This window comes from Lipotes vexillifer, unplaced genomic scaffold (genome assembly GCF_000442215.2).
Source record: "Lipotes vexillifer unplaced genomic scaffold, Lipotes_vexillifer_v1.1 scaffold913, whole genome shotgun sequence".
In the NCBI taxonomy this organism is placed as follows: Eukaryota; Metazoa; Chordata; class Mammalia; order Artiodactyla; family Lipotidae; genus Lipotes; species Lipotes vexillifer.
The window spans coordinates 215,691-221,636 of NW_006798474.1; the positions used below are offsets into that span (position 1 = coordinate 215,691).

The 5,946-nt window shown below is 40.0% G+C and overlaps 1 pseudogene; it reads right to left on the minus strand.

Moving 5' to 3' along the window:
- Positions 1-5,504, minus strand: part of LOC103086336 (zinc finger protein OZF-like) — a 104,219-nt pseudogene extending 98,715 nt beyond the window's left edge.
- Between the last annotated feature and the right edge of the window lie 442 nt (positions 5,505-5,946).

The window sequence follows — 5,946 nt, forward strand, 5'->3', positions numbered from 1 at the left end:
ACGGACCTCTCGCTGTTGTGGCCTCTCCCGTTGTGGCCTCTCCCGTTGTGGAGCACAGGCTCCAGATGCGCAGGCTCAGAGGCCATGGCTCACGGGCCAAGCCACTCGTGGCACATGGGATCCTCCCAGACCGGGGCACGAATGCATGTCCCCTGCATCAGCAGGCGGACTCCCAACCACTGCGCCACCAGGGAAGCCCCATCCATTAAATTTTTATCATGCGATTAAAGCAATTCAAACATATCTTCAGATTTTACTTCTAATTCTAATTGTTTCTGCCACTACATCTGCAGTTACTTCCTTCACTGAAAATTTGAAACTGTCAAAGTCATCCATAAGGGTCGGAATCGACTTCTTCCAAACTCCTGTTCCAGTGGATATTGTGACCTTTTCCCATGAATCACAAATGTTCTTAATGGCATCTAGAATGGTCAATCCTTTCCAGAATGTTCTCAATTGACTTTGCCCTGATCTATAGAGGAATCACTATCTATGGCAGCTATGTTTATAAAATATATTTTTTTAAATAATAAGACTTGAAAGTCAAAACAACTCAACACATGGGCTGCAGAATGGATGTTGTGTTAGCAAGCATAAATATACTAATCACATTGTACATCTCCATCAGAGCTCTTGAGTGACCAGGTGCATAATCAATGACCATGTTTTGAAAGGAACCTTTTTTCTGAGCAGTAGGTCTAACAACAGGCTTAAAATACTCAGTAAACCATTTTGTCAACAGATGTGCTGTCATCCAGGCTTTGCTGTTCCACTTAGAGAGCACAGGCAAAAGAGATTCAGCATAATTCCTAAAGGCCCTAGAATTTCCAGAATGGTAAATGAGCACTGGCTTCAACTTAAAGTCACCAGCTGCATTAGTCCCTAACAAGAGAGTCAGTCTGGGTTTTGAAGCTAGGCATTGACTTCTTCTCTCTACCTTTGAAAGTCCTAGATGGCATCTTCTTCCAATGGAAGAGTATTTCATCTACATTGAAACTCTGTTGTGTAGTGTAGCCACTTTCATTAATCATCTTAACTAGATCTTCTGGATAACTTGCTGCAGCTTTTCCATCAGCACTTGCTGATCCTCCTTGAACATTCATCTTAAGAGAGACGGCTTCTTTCCTTAACCCCCATGAACCAAACTATACTAGATTCAACCTCTTCTTCTGCAGCTTCCTCACCTTCCTCAGCCTTCACAGAATTGAAGAGAGCTAGGGCTGTGCCCTGGATTAGTATTTGGCTTAAGGGAATGTTGTGGCTGGTTTGACCTTTTATCCAGGACACTAAAATGTTCTCTATATCAGCAATTGAGCTGTTTCACTTTCTTATCATTCATGTGTTCACTGGAGTTAGCACTTTTATTTTCCTTCAAGAACCTTTCCATTGCATTCACAACTTAGCTGACTGTTTGGTGCAAGGGGCCTAGCTTTCAGCTGATCTCGGCTTTCAAGGTGCCTTCTTCACCAATAATTTCTAGCTTTTAATTTTAAGTAAGAGACATGCAACTCTTCCTTTCACTTGAACACTTACAGGCCACTGTAGGGTTAATTGGCCTAATTTCAATATTATTGTGTCTCAGGGAATAGGGAGGCCTGAAGAGAGGGAGAGAGATGGGGGAATGGCCAGTTAGTGGAGCAGTGTGAACACACACAGTATTTATCAATTAAGTTTGCCATCTCATATGGGTGCAATTCATGATACCCCAAAACAATTACAATATAACATCAAAAATCACAGATCACCATAACAAATAAAATAATGAAAGAGTTTGAAACGTTGTGAGAATTACCAAAACATGACACAGAGATAAATGTGAGCAAATGCTGTTTGAAAACTGGGAGCAATACATGTGGTCAGACCCAAGGGGTTGTCGCAGATTTTCCATTTGTAAAAAACTAACATCTGGGAAGCCTAATAAAGTGAAGCACAATAAAACCAGGTATTCTTATAGGTACAAATACTTGCTGTGAGACCCAGAAAACCACAACTTTACACAAGGGAATGAAAACATGGACTTAAATATCTATAACACCTTTACCTATGATAGCACCAAACTGCTAAGGACCTCAGTGTTTTATGAACAACTGAAAATACATGGCATAAAACAAAACACTACTTGTCAATAAAAAGAATAAATACAGATACACACAACAAACATCCATGAATCTCAAAAGAATTAAGCTAAATGAAAGAAGCCATACAAAAAAATAGTACACAACCTTGTATGTGAAATTTCAAAAAAGGCAAATGTATTGAAATAGAAAGTGGATCAATAATTGTCAGAAAATGGGTAGGAAGAGAGGATGACTGAAAAAGGAAAATTTTCACGTGATAGAAATAATCTATATCATGATTTTGCTGGTACAGCTGTACACATTTTTCAAAATTCACTCAATTATAAACAGAAACTTGCTGAATTTTCTTTTCTGTTAATTATACCTCAATATAGGTGCTTTTTTTAAAAAAAAGAAGCAGCAGAAAATCACATGCACTCTAGGCAGAGTCACATGATAAAGTAGGCTCACCCGATGAGACAAGGTGGCTGTAGTTCTCCAGCATCACATCTCTGTACAGGGTCTTCTGAGCAGAGCTCATACACTGCCACTCCTCCAGGGTAAACTCCACAGTCACATCCCTGAATGACACTGATGTCTGTGAAAGCACATTTCTCATCAATCTGAAGAATTCAAAATTAGGTGACATGGAAAATACCTTTGGAAATAATTCCTATCAAGTTTATGGTTAAAAATGTAAGACAAAAACTGAAAATCTTTTCATATTATCAAAAATATCTGACAGTATACTCTTTATATGCAATGTCCTAGGGAAACAGGCATTTTCATACATTTGGCTCTGCCTTCAAAATCCATTCAAAATTTGATCACTTCAAAGTACAGCTGCTAACATCATCATTTCTTGAAAGGATTACTGAAAGAGCCTGCTAACTCTTCTGTTTCCACCACTGTCTCACTAGAGTCCATTCTCAGAGTTATATTTTAAATTATAAGTCAGGTGATGCCCTTTCTCACCTCAAAATTCTCTAAAACACCTAGTAAACAGAGATAAATATTGAATTCATAGATTAGGAGGTTCAATATGGTGGAGGTATCAGTTCTCCACAAAGAGATCTATAGATTCAATGAAATCACAATTAAAAGCTTACCAGGTTTTTTTAGATTCACAACCTAATTCTAGTATTTATGTAAAAAGGCAAACATCCTAGAATATGCAAACCATTTTAAAAAACAATAAAGCTGGAGAGCTGATATTACTTGATTTCAAGACATACCATACAGCCACCTCTAGATAGTGTGATATTAACAAAAGTGAAACACACAGATCAAAAGAAGAGAAAGTCTAAAAATGATATATACAAACATGTGCACACACACATTTTTTTAATTTAGGTGTCCGGGCAATTCAATGGAGAAATTATATTCTGACAAAAAATCATGCAAGACTAAAAAACTCCATTAGAAAAAAAAAAATAACAATAACCTTGATTCATTCTTTGAACCACAAAAATATTCAAAATGATCACAGACCTCGATGAGTCTGCTTTCTGCTTAGATTACAGAGTCAGAGGAACGGATCACCTATCTAAAAAAAGAAACTGACAGCTGGTGTACTGAAGTGGGAACCAGCAAAATGGTTGAGTGTATGCTCCCTCAACTCAGTATTTAGAATACACTATCTGTACAAATTTCCAACCCATCCTCAGACTCTGAAATTCTAGATTTATGACAGGGCCAACCAGCAACACATTTGGTTGCTTTCTGATCAGCATTCCCTGTATTAAGTAAAAAATTTAAATATATGAAAACAGAAATTATAGATTTAACAAAACAGATATAAGAGAATACAATCAACAAGGTTATGAAATACATTTAAAAACAGATGAAAATGTACAATTTTCTCTGAAAATGTAGTAATTAAAAAAATAGAAAACCAGACTGGATCTATGATTGTTTAAATAAAGTGATTCAATAATCTACATCTACACAAAAAAGCAGATGTACTCACAAAGCCCAATTTTAGAGGTAAGTTTAAGGAAATATATAGCAGGTGATTTTCTCACATGAAATAGAGAGAGAGAGAGAGAGAGAGAGAGGAAGGGGGATAGGAGAAAGGAAAGGGGAAGGGAGGGGAAGGGAGAAGAGAAAAGAGCAGGAAAGTGCCCTGAAAAGACTAGTACAACCGAGATACCACAGTTGGTCAGGTATACAAGAAAACAAAATTATAGGCTAATCTAGTTTGTCAATACAGGAATAAAAATTCAAATATGATATTAACAAAAAGATGTCAGTTACAAATTTAAAAACAAAAACAATAAAACACACCCATGAGCAAATAGGGTCTACACAGGAATTCAAGAGTAAGTTAACATTCTAAAATCCATTTCAGCTACATCTAATATTTGGAGATTAAAGAAAACAAGCTATACCTTTACTCCAAAAGATACAAAAAGGTGTTCAATATAATTCAGTGTAGATTCATGACTCAAGTAAAATCTTAAACCGATTATAAAAGAGAAATAACTTACACTGATAAGGGATATGTAACACAAGCTGAGAGCAATCTGCAATCAGGTTAAATCTATCACAGCACAAAGTAGCTGATGAATAAAGAGCTCACCTTAGATACGTTCATTTTCGGTAGGTTTTGGGAGAGTGTAGAGGACGGTGAAGATTCAGCTGGGGGGACAAAAAGAGGAAAGGGTCAGGACACCTGGCCTGCCTTACAGTCCCTACATTCACCTCCCAATCACATCAGCAGCCCAGCTGAGAAGCAGCCTCCCTACAGCATCCCTTTAGCCCTTGAAAAGGCAAGGGAAACACCCTGTGGAAACACCATCTGTCCATCTACCAGTCTGAAATGATCACGGGGCTTAAACCTACCACTCTCATTTGGTAAAAATAATTTTGTCTATTGATTTAAATTGATTTAATTAAATACAAACAAAAAATGAACAACAGATGATTGAAGTACAGCAAAGGATGACACTACTTCATTAAAATTAACAGTAAAAAAAAGGGACACAGGCTGCATCCTTTATCTATTTTCCTAGCAAAACTGTTTACCCCTTGAGTTAGAGAACCCACAGAATGCCCAATACAAAGGGTGCGGTGCTTTATGGCAAAGTTTTAAAAATTACTACTTTCTGGTGGGCTGCAGTTTCTCAAAAGGGACTCTTGATAAGTTTCTTCTGATGACTGAACGGTATGAACGACTGTTCGACTCCTGGCTCTGTCACAATCCGGGTGAGCCTGGAGAAGTCACCGGCGCTCAAGCTCAGGACCACCTCACCACCCTGAGACTCAGATCTGCTTTCTGCTTAACGTGTGTTTAATGCAGATGCTCATACCGCTATCACGAGATAATTGGGAGGCTTATGTAAACCACCCAAGGAAAAGAACAAAGTGTCTTCTAAATAACAACATCTATTACCACTTTTTCGGCGGTCAGTACCTGGCACTTTGCTCTTTTTCCAAATGACCCATATCGAATTCTCAGAACAACGCTATGAAGCAGGCATTATTCATAGCCTCCTTTGCAGACCTGACTCGTCCCCAGGTTACTTCTCCCGCCCACAGTACAGGTGACACGGCTGTAAGGGACCAGGTCTCTCCCGCTCCAGAGCAGGGCTGCCCAGCACACTCTCCGCCTGCGCTTTCTGGCCCGCTCACGGCCAGCGTGACCACCGCGCTTTCCCTCCCACTGTCCGCCCCTGCGTCCCCCCGTCAGACGCAGGCGGGGCCGGGCATTCCGTCCCCACACGCACCATCCCTCCTCCTAACGGGTCTCAGCTCCACCTGCCCCCGAGACCACGAGGCCAGAACCGGGATCGCCCCACCCACCTTCCCAGGGCCGAGATCCAGGCCAGACCCGGGCACTGCGGCCCCGCCTGGGCCGGAGGGCCGCCGGAGACGTACCACTTCCGCC